At 41.9% G+C, this 23,394-nt stretch overlaps 1 long non-coding RNA gene and 1 pseudogene across 2 annotated transcripts in view; both read right to left on the reverse strand.

The window, feature by feature from the left end:
* Nucleotides 1-23,394, reverse strand: part of LOC117264136 (uncharacterized) — a 217,419-nt gene that overhangs the window by 170,567 nt on the left and 23,458 nt on the right. The window lies entirely within an intron of this gene.
* The window catches only part of LOC117263631 (uncharacterized), a 37,620-nt pseudogene continuing 27,998 nt past the window's right edge, over nucleotides 13,773-23,394 (reverse strand).

Below are 23,394 nucleotides of genomic sequence, written 5' to 3' on the forward strand. Positions count from 1 at the left end.
TCTCTGTGTCCAGCTGTTAAACTTTAGAAGTAAACAATATTGAAATTATCTGATCCAGAGAAGGTGGAGATGTACTTTTTATGCAGTATATTGAACCTCTTTTGTTTTCAGACAGAAATGTTTATTCCAAACAAGTATTATTTTCCATCAAATGTGTCTGGAGCACGCATGTTTTGTGAGGTTGCTATAACCTTATCTACTGACTACCAAAATCTAATGAGTTCATTGTTAAGTCCAAGTGGACTTTTGTGGCAAATTTGAAGAAATTCCCTAAAGGTGTTCTTGAGATAATGCGTTCATGAGAAGGAGATGGACCAGGTCACAGTGACCTTGATTTTGACTACCAAAAAATTTGCATCAGTTCATCGTTGAGTCAGAGTGGACATTTGTGGCAAATTTGAAGAAATTTCCTTCAGGCGTTTGAGATATCATCTAAGCAAATTCCGTCAAGGTGTTTGAGATATTGCCTTCACGAGAGTAAGACAGATGCAAGGTCACATGGACCTTGACTCTTAACTACCAAAAAATTTGAATCGGCTCATTGTTGAGTCAGACTGGACATTTGTGCCAAACTCCCTAAAGGCCTTCTTGAGAAATTGTGTTCACAGGGATCATGACCACTTTTCCAGCTGATCCAAGAGGATTTAAAGAGTTCATTTAACAACACATACAGGAACACTTCATCCTTCGGTTAACACAAACATTCAACATCAACACATCTGGAAATATATAGTTTTCACTGGATTGGAAGGGGATAAAAACTTTAATCTTTAAAGTAACTAAACATAGTGCAGTAAAAAGTACAATATTTACCTCTGTGATGTGGAGGAGTAGTACTGAAAAGTATCATAAAATGGAAATTGTGAAGTTCGTTGAAGTTGTACCCATACAGATAAAACCACACAGCTAAAGTGTTTCCTGGTCGTGTTGTTTTGTGTTTTCAGTTTAAATGTAACTCAGATTCATTAAGTGTGATTGAACATTGTGTCCCGACAGTGAACACATCGATCTGAACTGAACCCAGCTGACAACAACACAACACTGTATGTGTTCCTAACGAGGGAAAGTGATTGTTGCCACAGCGATGGCTGACAGCTCGTCAATAAGTCATCTCAGCAGGTAAGACTGCTCAACACCGATGGTTGGTCGATCACTGACCACAGCAGAGGAAGAGGCAGATTAAACTAAAGGTTTGGACTTTTTTAAGACATTGCTCTGTTTCCAGCATTTTAATTTAAGAACCAGTTAAACAACCACTGAAGAAGAAACGGCAGCTGGACTGTTTGTACTGTGTCCCAGCTGCATTACAAACAGGAGATGGACACCTCTGATAATAGTGGACAACAGGCCTGTCATATCAGTCTCTTTGCAAACATGGCTACAGTGTGTGTGATGTCATCTCCCTCTAGATGTGTTTACATTGTCTCTATTAAAAGTGAGCTGAATGATCTCTGAGCAGCTCCTGTTTGCAGTGCATGGATGTACAAACAACTATAACTGGATCACTGTGATACTGAAGAAAACTTAAAAACATGCTGATTCTCAAGCAAGTTCTACAGTTATAAGAAGCATCTTTTTTTTCTGTGATTTTGAAGCAGATTTATGGCCCAACTAGAATTACCGCCCCATGGCTGTATGCCTCCACGCACTAGTCAAGTTTCTCTTATGCCGGGTACACACTACAAAATATATAGCCCAATGCAGCATTGTATGGTGTTGGGTCGGATTGTTTTGTCTTGTGTAGTGTGTCAAAGTTGACGACAACTGGCACCACGTCTTAGACGCCTCACAACGTTCCAACAGAAAGTCTAGCATGTGTGATTTTCTTTTTGTCGTTCATGACTGCTGCCGTCACAGCCGTCACCAATAGAGAGACAGCAACCTGCTGTCGTGGACAACTGTATGTCAGCTACATCCCAGCCTTTTTGATATTTCCTCTAGGGATGTTACGACAACAGGCCATAATTTATTATTCCCTCTGTATTTTTATATTTTTACTTTTTATCCACTCACGTATGCCTTAATAAAGTCAATGCATTGCGCCGTCATTTTAAACTCAACACTTCCTGTATCTGTATAAAATTAAAAGCCCCATATAACTTTGCTTGAGAGAATCCATTCATTTTCTAAATAGGCTTTTATTGCGAAACATTTGCAGGAACTTGTGGAGGATTCAGTGACTTGCATGTTTGCATGCGGTACTTCAAATGTAGCTGATGAACAGCCACAGTGACTGAAATAATAGTAACAATAATAAAAACACGTCATGAAGACTGAGCAGCAGCACTGAGCACTGACCTTTTTTTCTGCACTTTTCTGGATCTCACTGATGCAAAATTCTTTGTGTGTACTTACTGTGGTTAATGTGGAGTGGTGTCGGATAACTTGTGGCAGTGGATTGACAACTGGAAAGGTGGATTTGGTGGATTTGGACTAAGCCAGGCTATAGCAGCCGAGCCAACAGCCTTGCTGTAACCACCACCTGGCTTGGGCTGCAGACACCACCAGGACTCACCAGGCCTCACCAGCAACCTCCACCAAACAGCAGCAGCAGCCATCAACACCAGGCCTCCACCATCCAACAGGCCAGGCCCTGCCACAGCCCATCCATCCACCAAGTCAGGCCCAGGCTCTGCTGCAGCCCATCCATCCACCAAGCCAGGCCCAGGCGCTGCTGTAGCCCATCCATCCACCAAGCCAGGCCCTGCTGCAGCAGCACATCCATCCACTAGGCCAGGCCCAGGCCCTGCTGCAGTCCATCTACCAGGCCAGGCTAGGCCAAAGCCCTGAAGCAGCCTCAACCACCTGGCCCACCAGCAAACTAAAGCCTTCACCACCAGACCAGCTACAGGCTACCAGCCAACTGCCTTCACCACCAGGCCAGGTAAAGGCTACCAGCCACCAACAGGTTAGCTCCAGGCTACCAGCCTCCACCACCATACCACAATTATCTAAATTCCATCAAAATGCCTCCCAAGAAGAATGCATGGGAAGAGGAGTTAGAAGGGGTGAAGAACTCACTGAACTTTATGACCGAAGAAATGGCTACTATCTCTAAGCAGCAGAAAATGATAATAGGCATGATGGATGAAATCAAAGATCTCAAAAGACAATGTGTCGAGAAGGATAAGAAGATATCGCTATTGGAACACCGTGGCAGACCTGGAGCAATATTCTTGCATGAACGACGTTGTGGTCAGTGGGTTGGCGACAAAGCCCCGCTCATATGCCCAAGCAGTGCATTTGGTGAGTGGTGGGGAACCAACAGAACCAAACCTGGAGTCTGTCGAGCAGCAGGTGACCTCATTTTTCAGCAGCAAAGGTATCTCCATCAACAACAAAGACAATGAAGCCTGTCATCCCTCAGAGAAACAAGAGGGATAAACCAGCCATAATTATCCAATTCACAAATAGGAAGCACAAAATTGTGCTCCTTAAACAAGGACGCAAGCTGAAAGGATCAGATGTTTATGTTTATTAACATTTGACAAAGAAGAACGGAGACATCGCACGACAAGCACGCTTTCTAAAAAAGCAGAAAAAAATCCAAGCTACATGGACATCCAACTGTAAAGTTTGCATCAAGCTGAATGGATCACCAGAACAGGCCAGAGTGCTGATCATCAGAGACATTGAAGAGCTGAAGCCAGGGGCGTAGCACCAAATTCTGGGCCCTGTACACTCTCAATGTCAGTGGGCCCCTATCCATGCCAGTGCACGAGGCGCGTGAGCAAAAAAAAAAAAAAAGAAAAAGAAAAAGAAAAAAAGGGGTATTTATTTAAAATAAAAAAGCATAAATATGGTTTTAAGCTACACCCTTCCTTGCATCTGATGCAGAACTCTCTACATCTACAAGAATAAAGAATTGGTATTAGCCTCTTAACATACAAATAACCCAACCTACTTTTTAAAGCAAGCTCACTTTGTATTTCTAGAGCCATTTCAGTGCAAGATAAACTGCTAAAAATAATGAAACATATGGCCAAGCATTGCTTATTATGTTGACAGATTGTCTTTTAAATGGGGCTCATTTTTGTGTTGCTATGGGCTGAGCTCTAAGGCTGTCAACCAAACAGTCATAACTGGTAAGTATCCACAAGAGGGCCCTTGACAGCGCTTGACATCTACCATTTAGAACAAGTACAAAGATAATGTGAAAGGTTGCAAATATGTTCATTGAAAGTCAAACGTGAAGTAAACATCAGATATGCTTTCCTACAATAGATGCTTAGACTAGCCTAATTATTTGCTATAACACACAGTATTCATCATGGTCAGCAAGTTGCAGAGGCAAAAATGTTTTAAGCCATTTTTCAACCAGATTGAGAGGAATAGCTAATTGTTTTTCTATGTTCTTCTCACCACCTACACCTCTCTCTCTCTCTCTCTCTCTCTCTCTATCTATCTATCTATGGCAAAAATGTATGGCAAAAATCATAATCACAATTATTTTTGACTGATATTGAGATCACAGTTATTTAACATGATTATTCATTGGCTTTGGTAACATCGTGAATTTATTGAGCATTACAATAGCTTTTAAGCATAGCACTGCACTGCAATGCTAAGGCTTTTTACCAGACAAAAATAATAAATTGCTTTATTGCTCAATTAATATATTTCTAGTGTGCACTTGAGCCTACAGTGATATTGGTAGGCTATTTACATGTTGATATATGCAGCAGAAATATTGCTAGGTGGATCATTTATTAAGTCTCAGCACGGAGTTTCACTTTCAGCTCTGCTGTGTTAGTAGACAATAGGCTATAGCACACGGACTGAACCAAAAGGCTAACTTACTTTAAACTTAAGGTAAACAACTCGCATTTAGGCAGCAATTCTACCAGTCAGCAGCTCTCTCTCTCTCTCTCTTTCTCTCTCTCTCTGTCTCTCTCTCTCTCGCTACTCTCTCTCTCTCTCTGTCTCTCTCTCTCTCTCCCTCGCGAACCAACATACCAACGTAAGGGGGGTTCGGACGGGGGAGCTCGCCCTTGAATAGCCTACTTGAACAACGATCTCACCCTGTCTTTGCTCATCTCTAATCTCAGCCTCATCTTCAGAAGAGCCGCCAGGACTGGCCACTGCTGCTCCTGCTGCTCCTGCTGCTCCAGCTGCTGCGGCTGCGCCAGCGCCACTGTTTGTTTCTGAAACTGGTTAATGTTGACAGCTAACCTTAGCTGGCCCATAATTGTCTTTATACTTACAGCCGCAAGCAGCCTGGTTGGCAACTAGCTAAGCTAAAGACTTCACGTGAGCATACAAACATCAGCAGCGGCTGTCTGGAGTGGACTACGTTAACTTTGATTGGACTTTGCATAACAAGCAAACTCGGTTCACCTTTGGGAAAGAAAGCAGTCAACAGCTGCCTCCCCTCATTCTGCCTTCTTTCTTTTTCTTTCCTCTCTTTCTTCTTTTGATACCCCGATTTATGCTTTATGGGCAGCTAAACCATTTTGCGCCTCCAAGAGGGGGCCCCCAGAATGTCCAATATGTGGGAGGACTGTGACATAAAGTTCATTCTCTCAGTTGATGTTATCAGTATATTTGAAATAAATTATGACACCAATTAATTGGAGGGCCCAATTCATTCGAAATAAAAACATCACAAAAAAAAAAAAAAAAAAAATCAGGATTTTCATGGGCCCCTCTCCCTACTCGGGCCCTGGGTAGTCAGGTCCACTTTTCCCCCCACTACCACGCCCATGGCTGAAGCAATACCAGTAGCACAGTGGCAACCTCAAGGTAACAAGTTGACATTACATGTATGATGATGATGCCAATTCAGACTCAATTCAGACTCAAACATTCGATCTTTCTCTGTAAATGGGGGAGTTTGAACAAAATTTAGATCCTGATTATAATCTTTTCAAATCAAATCAGATCAACTTTATTTATATGACACTTTTCATACGACAATAACACAAAGGGCTCTAGTTTCCCGGTGTGGCGCAGGGTGGAGAACCCCGCGCAGAGCTAGTTTCGAGCAGCGCAACCCAAGGCGCGCTCAGTTTGGTAGTTTGGCAGTTGATGTGCGCTGAGATGGGTGTGGTGGCGCAGCAGGGGGAGGTGTCGACAGATCCAGCTTGGCGCAGTGACAGTTTCGTGCGAAAAGGCTTCACCGAAGGTGCGTTAAAAGCTCGCCAGCTAAAACCAGGTCTACTGTCAGTGCAGGCGGAGCGCAGCCGGTGTAAGCCGAAGTTTGGCTGACCGGCGGACAGTGTGCACACGTCACCAAAACCTCACAGGCAGGCTTCCAGAATATCAGGCACATTAATGATGCAATAAATACCCAAAAACAAGCAGTGATCTCATACCCCATAGCCTGACATCTCGCGAGAACAAGCAGCAACAGCTGGAAGGCAGAACTGGACAGTAGCCTGAAAAGTTCATTCATTTATTTTATGAAAGATTTATAGAATAATGGCTGATTTTTTTTTCCCAGACTTCGACTTTGTGGAGGAGGAATTTGATTTTGCAGAGTTTGATAGCTGCCCTTATTTATTTGAGCCAGAATACACTGAGGAAGAGCTTCGTGAAATTGAAGAACGGAGGAGGATAGAGAGAGAGGCGCAACAGGTAGAGGACGAGAGAGGAGGAATGTCTGCTGCAAGGCTGCGTAACTTTGGAGATTGGTGGTGTACCTGTGAATGCTGTGCCCCAGTGCCCACAGAAGAGGAATGCCTCTGTTGCAAGGAATGGGACCGGTTGCTGCATTATTTTCAAGGTCTGGATATGACAGAGGACGAGACACCTCCACCTGGAGTAGTATCCACCTGGGCTTTATCTAGAGCTCGCGAGATATATTTCAGCCGCGCTTTGGAAAGCAGAGCTAAATGGTAAACAAACATGGCACCACACTGGTAAGGTAAGACAACACATTTACATGTCGTTTTCTATATGTTCTCTGACATTTATCCTAACGATATGAGGAGGTCTTTGTGGAAAAAAAGCTTGTTTAGTGGACTAACTTTGCACTTGAAGGTTGCCTGTTCACTTACGTTTTAACAGGTCTGATGCTACTATGCGCTCCGGCTGTATCTAGGCTAACGGCTAACATGCTAACTATTATTTTTATGTCACTAGTCACTTGAAACAAATTTAGGACGATAGGAGACAGGTTGAAATAAACCGAAATTTCCCTTTAAAGAAAGCCTTCGATACAATTAATCATGACATTTTATTTTAAAAAATGGACAGACTTGGTATCAGAGGGGTTCCTCTGGACTGGCTGAAAAGCTACATCAGTAATATACAGTAGTTTGTATAGATAGGGCAATACAAATCAAACTATGCAAATATTCTGTGTGGTGTCCCACAAGGGTCAATTTTGGATGATCTGCAGAAACTTTTCAATGTAGCCAAGACAGAATTAAAGGCGCTGTATGTAAGAATGTGGCCAAAACGGTTACTGCACTCAAATTCAAAATACTGCCGCGAGTCGTGTCCGCCCCCCCTCCCCTACAGATTCGAGGTTGCTGGACAGCGGCACGCTGGAGACAGCCCACGGGCGGCTGCCATGGCAGGGCCGCGTTGCCGCGTCCTTGATCTTCAGTTTTCCAGCGGACCGTTCGAGCAAGTCCGGCTTCTCTGCTGCTAATGCTGCTGCCGGGATACAGCTGAGGAGGAGCCGGCTGCTAATGCTATGTACCGGGACGCTGCTCACGCTGCTGCCGGGATACAGCTGAGGAGGAGCCGGCTGCTAATGCTATGTACCAGGACACTGCTAATGCTGCTTGCCGTGCTGCTGTAGGTTATTTATAACTGTAACTGATGCTGAGACTCTACTGACTGTGTGACTGGTAGACGGTGGTGGGTGGCGCAACAGGCCAAAACACAAATTCAAAACATAAACATGATTTGCGGACCGTAATTTTTTTTTTAAAATGCAAATATTCTGGCTGTACTATTGTTGTCGGTGAGATGAGTATGTTATATGAACATTATTCCTTAATCTCTGTGACATATTAGGATGATTTTACGTCTATTTGCTTTAGATTTCTTAGCTCCTTTAAATGAATTATTTTTATTTATTTATTTATTTAAAAAGGGACAGTGCATATTAATGAACATATACATGTAAATATGCCAGATTATAGCCGTGGGCTAGTTTCCATCTGTAGTCCCTTGGCAGGTTGATATTACATCAGGTAAAATAGAAAAAGAGAAAAAAGAAAAGAAACAAAACATTCACAATACAAGTACACGGATCATTCAAGACATATACAAGTACACAGAACATTCAGTGGTAGGCGACCATTCGAGCTAGTGTGCAAAAGAGGAAAGTGCTTACTATAAAGTGCTGGTGCATGTAAATAAAGGGCTGTTGCATAGATAAATTATATATTGCACAGATTTAAATAAATACAAATCTAAATTGCACGATGCCCTTATAAAGTGCTAGTGCATATCAGATAAAGTGCTGCTGCATATCAGAAAATTAACAAGTACTAAATGAAGATTACACATTGCCCTGCTACATATTACTAATAAATGGTACAGTTATAAATATAAAGTGCGTACTGCATATTAAAGTGCTTAAGAAATTGCACGTGGCCCTGTTGTACACTGCTCTGTTACATCAAGTTTATGGAGGTGATTACACATGGTCACAGATCTGGTTGGTCCTAATCCACACCTTCAGAAGCCTCTTGAATGTTATGAAGCTGGAAGCTTCTCTGACTGAGAGTGGTAGGCTATTCCAGAGCTTGCTACCTTCATACGACATAACATTTTGTCCAACTGCAGTCCACCTAAAAGGCACTTCACAATCACCTCTAGAGGTGGCTCTGGTGTTTCGCGTTATAGAAACATTAGTTCTTCTCTGTCTGATAAAATCATTTAGTGGTGGTGGTGCTAGTCTGTGTAAAACTTCGTGCAGGCAATTTTGAATTTTTTGAAATTTTCAAAACTGAACAGGTTGTACTTTGAAAGGATATTACAATGATGATATGAAAAGGGTTTTTTGTCCAGGATTTTCAAGGCTTTTTTGTACAGGGACTCCACAGGTTTAAGATTCATTGCTCCAGTAAACAACCAGCATGTAATACAATAGTCAATATGCGAAAGAATCATTGAATGCAGGAAAGTTAAAGCAGCACCGTCAGTCAGAGAACCTCTTATTTGTTTGAAGTTATACAAGTTAAATTTTACTGTATTCGATATTTTCTTGATGTGACTCTTAAAGGATAGTGCAGAATCCAGAACAACCCCCAAATACTTAAACTCCTGAACAATCTGCAGCTCTTCTCCTCCTATAAAAATGTTGGAATGTAGTATCTTTACTGGTTGTTTTGAGAATATCATACACACAGTTTTCTTAGTATTCAGTAGCAGAGAGTTACTAGACAACCAGGACTGTATTTGAGTTGTTGCTAGTGTGAGAATGTTAGCAGCTTCTTAAACATTTTTTGCCGGAGTAAAAATTACTGCGTCATCCGCGTACATTTGAATATAGCCATCACAACAAACATTGGGTAGATCATTAATATACAAAGAGAATAAAATCAGACAAAGGATGGAACCTTGTGGAACACCAGTAGAACACTCTAAGAAGGAGGATTTTACGCCGTTGACCTGTATACACTGCTTTCTGTTGGAGAGATATGATTTCATCCACATGATAGCTTGAGTGGAAAAGTTAAAATAAGACAGTTTATTGAGTAAAATTTGGTGGTTAACAGAATCAAAAGCCTTTTTCAAATCCAAAAATACAGCACCAACGCAGCTATTTTGATCTAAAAAGCACTTTGTTTTTTCCAAGAATAGAGAAATGGCTGAGTCGGTGGAATGGTTGGCCCAGAAACCAAATTGCATAGGATGCAAAATGTTTTGGCTGATTTTTAAATGATCAATAAGTTGTTCGGCTATCCACTTTTCTAATATTTTCGATATAATGGGCAAAATACTGATGGCCTGTGGCCACCTTCCAGGCTTCAAGGACAACTGAGTGCTTAATAGATAAATTAACTAGGTGCGTGATTGGGCATATCAGAGATTCTTTATACTCTTTCAAAAAAATAGAGTCAATTCCATAGTTATCTTTAGCTTTAGAGATTTTTAAAGAGCAGGTGATATTTACCACTTCTGCTTCAGAGATCTCCTTTATAGAGAAAACAGCATGTGCATGGTCAACAGAGTTGATAAAATAAAGATTAAGCTCAGCAGCCACCATCCTTGGATTTTTCACTAGTCGATTATTTATTTTAATTTCGAGGTCATTCTTCATTCCTCATTTTTATTCTTTCAACCAGTTAATTTGTTTATGTTCTGCCAGATTATTTTACCATTCCCCTTAGCAAAATTAAAATGCTGGTTCGATAAGAATAAGCTATCATTAAATCTAAACAAAACAAAGTTCATCATATTTGGAAATTGGAAAATCAACACAAAACTTTGTTTGGAAATTAATAATGTAGAATTAGAAAGAGTATAGGCAAGGCAAGGCAAGGCAAGTTTATTTGTAGAGCACAGTTCGTACACAAAGTAATTCAAAGTGCTTTACAGAACAAGAAAATGCATTAAAATCACAATACAAATTAAAAACATAAATAATCATTATAAAATGAACTTTAAAAGAGAAGAGTGCAGATAAGATCCTTTCAGTCATATGCACAGTGAAATAGAGCTGTTTTGAGCCTAGATTTGAACATTGTCAGAGTAGAGGCCTGTCTCACATCTTCAGAAAGACTGTTCCAGATTTTAGCTGCATAAAACTGGAATCCTGATTCCCCATGTTTAGTCCTGACTCTGGGCACCAGCAGGAGGCCGGTCCCTGAGGTCCTCAGAGTCCGAGATGGTTCACATGGCACTAACATGTCAGAGATGTACTTTGGTGCTAGGCCGTGGAGAGACTTGTACACAAGCAGAGCTGCTTTAAAGTCTATTCTCTGAGCCACAGGAAGCCAGTGTAGAGACCTGAGCACAGGACTAACGTGCTCGTAATTCCTGGTTCTGGTCAGGACCCGAGCAGCAGCATTCTGGATGTACTGCAGCTGTCTTACAGCCCGTTTGGAGAGGCCAGTGAGCAGGCCGTTACAGTAGTCTAACCTACTAGAGACAAATGCATGGATAAGTCTCTCCAAGTCAGGTTTAGACACTATACCTTTGATTTTGGCAATGTTTTTTAGATGGTAAAAAGCTGCTGATGTTATTGATTTGATGTGGCTGTTAAAGTTTAAGTCTGAGTCCATTATTACCCCGAGATTTCTAACCTGATTTGTAGGTTTTAGAGAGAGAGACTGGAGGTGACTGCTGACACTTTCTCTTTGTTTCTGTGGACCAAATACGATGACTTCAGTCTTGTCTGAATTTAGCTGGAGAAAGTTGTTTTGCATCCACACACTGACCTATTGGATGCAGTGACAGAGTGAATCCACTGGTCCATATTCACCTGCTGTCAGTGAGACATAGATCTGAGTGTCGTCTGCATAATTGTGGTAGGACACATTATTACTTTGTATTAACTGGCCTAAAGGCAGCATGTAGAGATTGAACAGAAGGGGTCCCAGGATTGACCCTTGGGGCACCCCACAGGTCAAGGTCATGTGGTCTGAGACACAGTTACCAATTTCAACAAAGTGCTTCCTGTCTTCTAGATAGGACTTCAACCAATTTAGGGTAGTGCCAGAGATGCCCATCCAGTCCTCTAGTCTCTGTGAAAGGATCTCATGATCGACAGTGTCAAAAGCAGCACTCAGATCTAGCAGGACTAAAACTGAGACTTTGCCTGGATCAGTGTTCAGGTGGATGTCATTTGTCACCTTAATAAGAGTGGTCTCAGTGCTGTGATGGGGTCTAAAACCTGACTGGAAAACATCAAAGGAGTTGTTTATTAGGAGAAAGTCAGTAAGCTGTTGGTAAACAACTTTCTCAAGGACTTTGCCTAAAAATGGCAGATTTGAAATGGGCCGGTAGCTGTTCAGTACTGTGGCATCAAGACTGCTCTTCTTTAGGAGACGCTTTATGACCGCAGTTTTCAAGGCCTTTGGGAATGTTCCAGATTGTAGTGACATGTTAACTATGTGAGCGAGTGGTGGTAACAAACTGCTCAGCACAGACTTTAGAAATCTAGTGGGTAACACATCGAGGCAGCATGTAGATGAACTCAGACTGGTGATGATCTCTTGGACAGTTTTGTCAGTTACAGGTGCAAAATGAGTCAGTTCTAAGTGTCTAGGTGGCTGCAGGGTTGTTATTGGTGTTGCGGAATTGATGGCATTTTTAATGGTCTGAACCTTGTCGCAAAAGAACACTGCAAACTCATTACACTTAGATGTGGAGATCAGTTCCTACGGCAGTTGAGCTGGAGGGTTTGTTAATCTGTTCACTGTTGCAAATAAGACACGCGAGTTGTTACTGCAGTTTCCAATAATTTCAGAAAAGTACCTCTCCCTTGTTCTACGTAAGATCTGGTTGAACACGTACAACTTTTCTTTATAAATTTCATAATGAACATGAAGCTTTGACTTGCGCCATTTCCGCTCGGCCCTCCAGCACTCCCTTTTCTGTGCCCTGACCGAGTCGTCATTCCTCCATGGCGCCTTCTGCTTATTTTTAACCATTTTAACCTTCACAGGGGCAATGGTGTCCAGAACATTCAAAACACTCAAAGTAACAGAGTTCAACAAATCATCAACATTAGAACATGACGCATTTTCAAAGTTTATCATTTCCATGAACAGAGCACCTGTGCTGTTATTTATGTGTCTCCTCCGAACAACTGCAGGACCAGCCGGTGGTTTGGGAGAAACAGACAGGTCAAAGAAGACACAGAAATGATCAGACAGAGCAACATCAACCACATTGACGTTTGAAATATTAACCCCCTTTGTAATGAGCAGGTCCAGAGTGTGCTGCGCTCTGCTGTGGGTGGGCTCACACACATGCTGAGTCAGGCCAAAGGTTTCAAGGACAACACTGAGCTCTTTAGCACTTCTGTCACAGACATTATCCACACGTACATTAAAATCACCTGTAATGACCAAACCATCAAAGTCTGTGCATACAATTGAAAGCATCCTGGTAAAATCATCAATAAAACTTTGACGGTGCTGGGGAGGCTTGTATATAACTACATAGAGTATGGACGGAGATTGTTTTAGCTCCATTTTAAAGGATACATACTCAAATGATGAAAACACCCCAAATGACAACCTGTGCATAACCATATGATCTCTAAATATTGCACAGACACCTCCACCCTTTTTGTTTTCTCGTGTTTCAGATTCAAATTTGTAGGTGGGTGGAGCTGATTCCGTTAGAACAGTATTACCTGTGTTTTTGTCAAGCCATGTTTCAGTTAAAAACATAAAATCAAGATTATACGAAGAGATCAAATTATTAATTAAAAATGATTTGTTAGACAAGGATCTGACATTAAGCACAGCAAGTTTCAGATTAGTTTCAGTAGGACTGGACATTATCTTCTTACAAGGGATATGGATTAAATTTCTCTGATTGGACAGTCTAACTGTCCTTCTGTAATCTGGTCTATGTGGTGTGGCTGTAGATATAGCACTAGGAATAGTGCTAGGAATATTGTCTCACAGGGCCCCAGCTTGATATTACCTTTATCATGGCTGTAAGTCCTGGGACAGCAGAGGTCCTGTGCATCCTAGCTCTTAGGGATACCAGCTCTGGAGGCAGGCAGGGGAGGAAGAGCAGGGGGAAGTTTGGGTGATGGACCAGATGAAAACTGACGGGGAGGAGCTGGAGGAGCTTTAGTTTGTGAAGCAGGAGAGTTGAAGCTCCTGTGTGACTTGAGGGGCACAGTTTTATACGGGCATAGTTGGTGATAGAAGTCTTGACCTTGCTATATTAGGGGTGAGGGGAACCATCTTAATCCCTGATTTGATCATGCTTTCAAGATGGTTGGGAAGGCCCATGGGGGAAGGTGGGGATGAAAAGGAGAGGGAGAGGGACAAGTCTCTAGAGGGGGTAGATGTGGCAGGGGGGGCCCAGGGCTGGTCTGTGGGTAGAGGAGGTGATGGGGGTGCTGCCAGGTCTGAAACTTCTGCTGGGGCCGTCACAGATGAGTCCAAGGCCTGTGATGAGGGCCCGGGGGGAGGTGAAACCGATGGCGGGCCTGAAACCTTCGCTGGGGCCATCACAGACGAGTCCAAGGCCTGTGATGAGGGCCCGGGGGGAGGTGGAACCGATGGCGGGCCTGAATCCTTCACTGGGGACAGTGGAGGCTGTTGTGGTGCTGGAGCTGAATCCTTCGCTGGGGGCGGTGGAGACTGTTGTGGTGCAGCTGGTGCTGAAACACTGGCTCGGTCTCTGGCTTCTGCAACAGAGATGCTTCTCTTGTTCCTCTTTTCTCTCACTGGTTGCTCAGGACCCTGTCCCGGCCCATTCTGATGCCTCAGAGCGTGGAGGAGGTGTTCCGTCAGCACTCTCCTCCCACCTCTGCACAGGTGTGGGCCCTTTCCCTTGAACAGGTCCTCTCGTTTCCAGAACAGATAAAAGTTCTCAATGTAGTGCAATCCTCTGTGCGCACACTCTTTGGACAGCCCTGTGTTCAGCTGAAGCAGCCGGCTGAACTTGTTTATCTTCCTGTCTATGTTTGGAAGAGGTCCACTAATGAATGCCTTGACCTCCACTTTATCAAGCTCCTTGAAGAACTTAGTGAAATCCCTTTTCAAGACTTCAGTCTGTTCCTTTCTGATGTCCACTGCACCCACATGCACGATCAGCTGTTTGACTCCTCGGTGTGTAGACAAAACTTTTGGGAGGAGTGTTGTTATCTCAGAGACAGTGGCACTGGGACAGCAGCATGTTTGAATTCTTCCGTGGTTTATGCCACTGATAGCACCGTCTCCTATCAGCAGCGTATCTCTGACCTTGACGTTTGGTCCAGATTGTCTGTCTGCCTGCTGTCTTTTGCCGACTTTATGGCTCCAGTTTCGTGAAGATAATCCATTTTCTCTTTGTTCGTTAGAAACATTAAATTCAGTCTCTGACAGTGGCAAAAATCTGTTTGTAAGCTGTATTTTGGGTGATGTTACATAGGTATTAACATTGTCTCTCATCACTTTGTGCTGCTTTGGCTTAGCACCAAGTTCTCTCAGTATCACTCAGGTTTAAGATGAAAGTAGCAGGTTTTTCACTCTTTTTACTCAAAGTAACTGTGGGCTTCTTACCACTGGATGTCACTGGGAGCGTCTTGTGAAGTCCTTTTTCAGATTCTAAAGCAAAAATCCGTGCTTGTAGCTCATTAATTTCTTGTTGATATCTCCAACAGCGTTCACAGAAGGAATTTGTTTGGTTTCTTCCTCCGGACATGCTGCTGGCTCATCAGATCGGTTAAAAATATAAAAATGTTCTTCAAAGTCTTGGTTTACTTAAAATAATTCATGAAATGATGGATATAGAGATTTTCCAGGATTTGTAGAAGGAGTAAAACGATTAAAAAGCAGAGTAAAGAAGGAAGCAGGCTGGAGCAAGCAGGAAAGCGCCTGCACTCTTCAGAGAGAACAAGTTCTTGGGTATTACAATAGATCACAAACTATGCTGGAATCCTCACATAAAGTAGCCTATTTGTGTGCAAAGATAGCAAGAAGCATCGGAACACTGGGTAAAACAAGACACAGTGGGGGTGGCCGCGGACTCCGGGGTTTTTTCAGACCTAATTGTATTGCGGAGTTTTGTACAGCAGCGACCAGATCTTTGCTCTCAAACCACAAAAAAAATGTGATGGCACAACAGTCTCCTTCAGTACATTATTCTATGCTTTCTTTTGATTTTCACATTGGCTAGTCATCCTGTGTAATTTGTCTTCTAATTAAATCGGAACCGTTGAAACAAGTTGTAGGAAGCCTCTGCAAGTAATTGGTTGCTGGCAGACACTCTGTGCTGCAATAAAATGGTTAATCAGCAGTGTTGTGCACTGTAGAGCCGATGCGCTTGTGCATGTGCATCTCTGTGGGGTGCTGCTTTGGAATGGCTTGGACAAAATGACCAAAAGGAGTAATCATATAAGAAAATTCAAAAGCATCTATAAACAATCAATCATGGACATATATGGACGTATAAGAAATGGACGTATAAGAAAGAGCTTGAAAAATGATAATTGTACATACTTAGTATATTTTATTTTACATTTTGTGGCATTAAGTTGGTTTGCCTCTGGTAGGCTATCTATTTTGCATTGTAAAGCGGCTATTATTTCAACTTAATCTAATGAAGTAGTAAGGAGGGGCAGGACTAGACAAGCATGGCTTCTTTCTGTCCCTTCTCGGACATATAATATGGTGTTTTGTAAATTAATGTGTGTTGAATTAGCTGACTGTACAATTAATTTCTATTCTGGTCGTTTGACTTTTTAAGAAGAATTGTCAGCTGATATGTTGAACTGTTCGAGATAAATGAACAATTCAATTCAATTCAATTCAAAGATGATTCATGTCAGAAAAGACAAAAATGTTGTGTAGTGTGAACCAGGCATTACAGTTTACATTCATGTCTGTGAAAACATGGATGCTTCACACACAGAAGATCTATAGACCCTTTTACTGTTATCAAACAGTATGATGTTTTTTGGTGGGCGGGGCTTAGCTGGAGTCAAAACAATTCTCCACAGACATTAGCGAGCGCTAGCTAGCAAGTTCTGTTGGTTTGTTTTAGACGATGGAGGAAGATGATATAAGTTTTGCATTCAGAAATACTCATTTTGAGTGCCAGAGTGCACTCTGGCACAAACTGGACTGTTCGTAAATTCAGAGCACTGTCAGAATGTACCGTTCTGTCATCCAGAGCACCACGTTTTCAGAGTGTCAGAGCGCAGTCTGGGCACTCTGTCTGGGGAGATGGAGCAACAGAGCGCCGAGTGGAGTGACTGTGTGATTAACTTAACCATTCTTTAATTCATGTAGAAATATAATGCTCCGTTTCTTCGACCAGCAGGGCTGTCAATTCAGTGTAGAGCGTCAGACTGAATTTACGAACGCACCATGTCAGGTCACTCACTCTCCGGGATTGTGTTACTTGAATAACTGAACACTGACCAACGGGACCAGACTGGCCAACCCATATGCTCTCACTCAGTGGATGGATGATGTCACAGGAAGCTTTGTGGTTGATTACTATGCCAATCTTACAAAGGAGGACGACACTTGAACGGTTTCCTCCAGTTTGTATTGCTATTGACGCTAACATAAGCTAATGCGCTGAAATGTTAGCATTACAGAGAAATCCAATATTCCTCTTAATACCTCCTCAGTTTCTGATGAGGTGGACAAGATAACCCTTAATACACATAACGTTATTCAACAACAGGAAATACTTTGACACTAACATGATATTAAGTGTTAACATAAATCACTGCACACTGAACTGAGATACTGTGATTTTATTAAGAGCGAACAACACGTTTCGCCTGTGGCTTCTTCAGGTTCGCTCAACTTTCTGTTGTCTATATTTTAAGACTCCTATGTAGCCTACAGTCCTGTGGTAGAGAGGTAGGTTTTGCATGCAGCTAATAAAATGAGGTCATCGTGCTGTCAGCCCTAAAAAGGGTCTATACCAAACATATCCTAGTGTGCATTTTCTGTTATACAGTAATTGCTGATCTAATAACTGTCAACTATAGAAGTTATAACAAATTAAAAATCTAGTAATGTTTGATTACAACAGCATGATAGTGTGATATAAATAACTGATGTGTAATTTAAAGTGTTACAGGACAGTTCTGTTTCAATCGTGTTTCTGTTAAAGGATGTGCAGATATCTCCAGTTTATACCTGAGAGTGACTGCTTGTTGTTTGATCCTCCTCTGTTTCTAATGAATCCGCTTTATTTTAGCTGATGTTGTTGAACCTGTTTCTTCCATCTTCTCTCTCTCCACACTGCACTGTAATTACTTTCTGTGTCTCATCTCCCTGTTGATGAAATCTGTCTAACTGATACAACAAAGTATTAGACTGTCACTGCTTCTCCTCTCCTCATCCCTCCATCCATCTTTCTCTCTCCCTCTCACACTTCTGTTGTATTTTTTCCTTCTATTTTGGGTTGGTTATAATTATCTGGTGTTCTTTTTTTTCTTTTTGGCTCCTGAGCATATTCAATCTGTTGTCCAGTCTGCTGCTTCATCGCCTCCATTGACATTCAAATGTTGCACAAAGTTTTTAATGATTTTCTGAAGTTTCAGCAAAAAATGAAAGATGAGTCGTGCACGTTTCCATTAAATATCTTTATCTCCACTTTTATCAGGTCTGGTACGATCCTGTTGTAGGGCATATGTTTGGACCGGAGGGTTTTATTTTATCATGTAAAATCATTTTATTTGTTCATATTATTGTAATTAAGTCAATATTAATGGTGGAAGAGGTACTCAGATTCTTTACCCAAGCATGAATGACAAAACCACAATTTAGAAATGTTACGTTCTGCAAAAGAGTCGCAAAAAAGTACAAAAGAATTGGGGCGTCGATGGCTTAGTGGATAGATGCCCCATGTACAAGGCTGTTGCCGCAGCAGCCCGGGTTCGAATCCAGCCTGTGGCCCTTTGCTGCATGTCATCCTCCCTCTCTCTCTCCCCTTTTCACACTTGGCTGTCCTATTCATTAAAGGCAAAATGCCCAAGAAAAAAAATAAAAAATACAAAAGAATTAACATCAAAATAGACTTAAAGTACCAAAAGTACTTCTCGTGTAGAACGGCCCATTTCCGAATAATATATTGACTCACCAGCCACTTTATTAAGTACACCTGTTCAACTGCTCATTAACACAAATAGCTAATCAGTCAATAACCTGGCAGCAACTCAATGCATTTAAGCATGTAGACATGGTGAAGACGACCTGCTGAAGTTCAAATCAAGCATCAGAATGAGGAAAGAAGGTGGTTTAAGTGACTTTGAATGAGGCATGGGTGTTGGTGCCAGATGAGCTGGACAAGTATTTCATAAACTGCTGGAATTTTCATACACAACCATCTCAAGGGTTTACAGAGGATGGTCCAAAAAAGAGAAAATATCCAGTGTGCAGCAGTTCTCTGGGTGAAAATGCCTTGATGATACCAGAGGTCAGAGGAGAATGGCCAGACTGGTTCAAGATGATAGAAAGGCAACAGTAATTCAAAAAACGTACAACCAAGGAATGCAGAGGACTATCTCTGAACAAACAACATGTCGAACCTTGAAGCAGCTGGGCCACAGCAGCAGAAGACCACATCAGGTGCCACTCCTGTCACCTAACAACAGGAAAATGAAGCTACACTTCACAGGGGCTCACCAGAAATGGACAATAGCAAATTGTACTCCAATGGCCTCCACAGTCACCAGATCTCAGTCCAATACAGCCCCTTTGGGATGTGGTGGAATGGGATATTTCCATCATGGATGTGCAGCTGATAAATCTGCAACAACTGCATGATGCTATCATGTCAATATGGACCAAAATCTGTTTCCAGCACCTTGTTAAATCTATGTCACCAAGAATTAAAAAGGGGGTCCAACCTGGTACTCGCAAGGTGTACCTGATAAAGTGGAAGATGAGTGTATATCATATTATTGTATTCTAATGATTGATGCATTAATGTGGTCATCATTTTAATGTTGCAGCTGGTAAAAGTGGAGCTCATTTTAAAGACTTTATATGATGGGTAGTTTCATCTATGATAAATCATCATTTATTATTGATTTATATTTTGTATTAATAATCTGAATCTGTAAAGCAACTGAAGCTGTAAAATAAATGAAGTGCAGATTAAGTACAATGTCTCCCCTTGAGTGGTGGAGTACAAGTAAAACGTATCAGAAAATTGAAATACTAGAGCCTTGTTGGTCGAAGAAATGGACCATTATATTTCTTATTCAAGTACCTGAAAACTGTAAATAAAGGGAAACTTTGGTAGTTTTCAATCTGGACCTATCCCACGTTTTTGTGTTTCAGTGACTCTTAAGCCCAGTTCAGACCAAAGATTTGTGACAAGATGAGCTGAAGCAGGCAACTACTTGGAATGTGCAACCTTCTAAAAACCTGCTGGTTCACACCAAGTCAACTAGATGAGACGGTGTATCATCTCTATGCAACAGCTCTCTGTACTTCTGTTCTGATTTGCAGCTTTTCAGGCTTATTTTGTGGCTGAATATAATTTGTAGCCTCTTAAAATATGAATGAGGATAGTGATAGCGACAGTTCCGTTGTAGTAGTGATGAAACAAAACCAGCATCAGATGGACTGTATTCATAATCAATATGCCACATTATTACACGGCTCTATTAAATGCTGTATTCTGATTGGTCAGTCGTGGCGTTCAGAGGTCTGATATTACTGTGTAATGACCGTTGCTATGTAGCCCAGCGTTGCTAGGGACGCTGCTTTTCATTTTCTCTTGATTCCCTGTAGCTATTGTAGCGCAGATTCAGCCGTTGCCAGCAGTTTTTTTTCTCTCCTCCCGATTTAATTTATAAATCAATAAAAATCGTATAATTAATCAATATTCTGTCTCAAATTATTTATTTTACAGATAATTAAATAAATAACTGCACGTCAGGGTTCTTTTCCCTTGTCGGGAGTTATTTTCCCAGTATTCACCTGCACCAATAACCAGCACCAATTAGTTAGTCATTGAGAATGTCTGTGAGCAGGCGGGGCATAAGCACAGCGAACAGCAGCAGTGACCCACCGTCCAACACCAGCACACCATGAGGACCAAAACAGAGGGCTCGGCGGGAACAGAGCAACTGCTGCAACAAGTAAACATGCCGTCTGCATTCATTTTGACTTGACCAGCAAACTTTAATACAAGCTGATTTGCTGTTGAAACCGGTGACGTTCTTTAAAACCAGCTGTCTGCAATTTGACCAGCTGAGTTGCAGGTGACACCATCAGCTGGCTTGGGACGATATTCTAAAATGGTTTTGTCTCATCGCGAATCTTTGGTCTGAACTGGGCTTTAGGAACATAAATTACTAAAGTGGTCCAGTATTGAGAGAGAACGCTGCAGCCGACTGCGGCGAAAATAGGGTATGATGTAATTGCTATGTACAATTGCACATCAACATCATTCAACATTTTTCCATATCCTTTGTTGATCTGTTTGTTTTTGTAGCCAAGTCTCAGCCAAAGGAGAGGTGTTGTTTTGATGTCTTGCACGGGGTGATGCGTTGCAGGAAGAAAACGGTGGAAGCATTTGTGAGGGCTAGAGAGAGGAGTGCTAGGAAGAGTTTGTTGTGTTGTGTCCTTCTCCATTTTTAAAAACGTACACCTATCCATACCCATAAAGCTCAGTGCCAAACCCGACCCACGTGTAGTTCAGTTTAACTCGTGCCCATACCAGTGAATATATACATATTTCTACCCATTACACTGCTTTTTAAGGGTTTTTCATTGTGTATCTTTAATTTTTCTGGAAATGTTACACTTCTTTGTTTAGGTTAAAATGCAGTTAATAAGCTGATGGCACACTAAAATGTTAGTGAATTCCACCAGAAATAAAAACGAATGCAATGATTGGTCGGAGTTTTCTCCTGTCCTGTCTGTCTTCCCCACATGGAGGCCTCTGGCCACTGAGGTAACTGCTCGCGTAACATCCAGCCTCTGTGTATACAGGCAAGGTAAACACGGTGCAAAAATAAGCAAATTCATTAGATAAGTAAAGACATTAGAAACTGCTGCAGAGATCTAACGCTACAACCGAGAGAGCATAGGATGTGTAGCAAGCTTGGCGTGCTACGTTGAGCTAGCCCTGAGATGACCGTGGTTTCGCCTGGAGCTGTCCCGACGGGGAGACGCCGGTAGTGCTGTGACAGGACGCGGGAGCAGGGGAAGTGCAGAGGGGTTAGCTCTAGGCTAAGAGCTAACCCCATCAAACCAGCTGTTCCCAGTGGCCTTCTGGCGAACATTCGCTCGCTGGACATGAAAATGGATTACATCCAACTGTGGAGATCCACTCACCAAGGAGTGAGGGACTGCTGCGTCCTTGTGTTCAGTGAGACATGGATGAATGGTAAGATATCAGACTCCAGTGTTGAGCTGACGGGGCTAACACTACATAGAGCAGAGAAGGAGGCTGCATCATCTGGTAAGCTCTGTGGTGGCAGTCTGGCAATATACGTAAACAATTCATGGTGCTGTGATGTGAAGAGAATCTCCCAGTTCTGCTCCCTGGATGTGGAGTTTTTGACTGTGAAATGTCGACCCTTTTCATTTTATTACTGCACTATATGTTCTATCTTATACTGTATGTTGCACAAATTGTTTTTAAATGTTTTGTTTCTTTTCGCTTGCAGTATGCGAAATGTCATTTTGTTTTTGTGCTGTGCATAAAAATGACAAATAAAGAAGCTCAGTTCAGTTCATAACGTTATGACAACACAGCATCCAGTTGCTAATGGCTAACGTTAGCCTAATGTAGCGTGGCCTCTGAAACATTAACATTATCTTCCTTGTGCTTTTCCACTTACTAATAACGCTGACGCTACTATCTAACATTAGCACTGGAACCTTATTCTAAAACTCATCAGTCATAACTGACTAGGGTGACCATATTTTGATTTCCAAAAAAGAGGACACTCGCCCCGGCCACGAGATAGCCTACTTAAATGATACTCACGGTTTACTCAAAGATGCCTTATAATTTTAATATATTTAAAGTTTATAAGTATGGATAGAAAATTCAGTTATATTACAAAATAATATCTCTCAAAGACAGAAATTTAGATAGGCTTCTCAGAGGTTACTCAACTTGCTTTTATTATGCCTAAAATAATAATCGTTTTACAAGTTTCAATTGTACAAAAATAAATATAAATGTAAAATAAATGTAAAATCTCTGGAATGAAATAATGATAGAAATAATGTCTCTTCTGTATTAGAAAAATCAACTTGTAAAATAATAGCTATCTTTTCAAGTCTTACTGGACAAATAAACAAATAAATGAATAAATAAATAAATAAATAATATGAAATAATGTTCTAAATAATACCTCTTCTGTATTAGACAATCCAACTTTGAGGTCCCCGGCACCTTTATTAGACACAGAATCATATGTGCCAGCTTTGCACACGGTGCACTCAGCCTCCCATATATCCCGACCGGGTTGGGATGGTAAGTTGGTAAATTTTTTCTGCAGTTCACCTACGAAGCTGCACTTGAGCTTCGGCATCTTGGAAGCTTAGAATAATGCTGCGCTGCGGGTGTCTGCTGCATCCTCGTTGTGAGTGTTGGAGATCCGCCGATAAGGCAGCCTGTCGGGGATTACGCACACACGCGCGCACACACACACACACACACACACACACACACACACAAGGAAAACCGGACATTATCATCAATTTATAAACACCCCCCGGATGCCCCGGACAGGACGTGAAAAGTGGACATGTCCGGGCAAAAGAGGATGTTTGGTCAGCCTATCACTGACTCCGGTTGAATTTTAAAACTCCGGGGTTG

Source organism: Epinephelus lanceolatus, chromosome 16 (assembly GCF_041903045.1).
Source record: "Epinephelus lanceolatus isolate andai-2023 chromosome 16, ASM4190304v1, whole genome shotgun sequence".
Lineage (NCBI taxonomy): Eukaryota > Metazoa > Chordata > Actinopteri > Perciformes > Serranidae > Epinephelus > Epinephelus lanceolatus.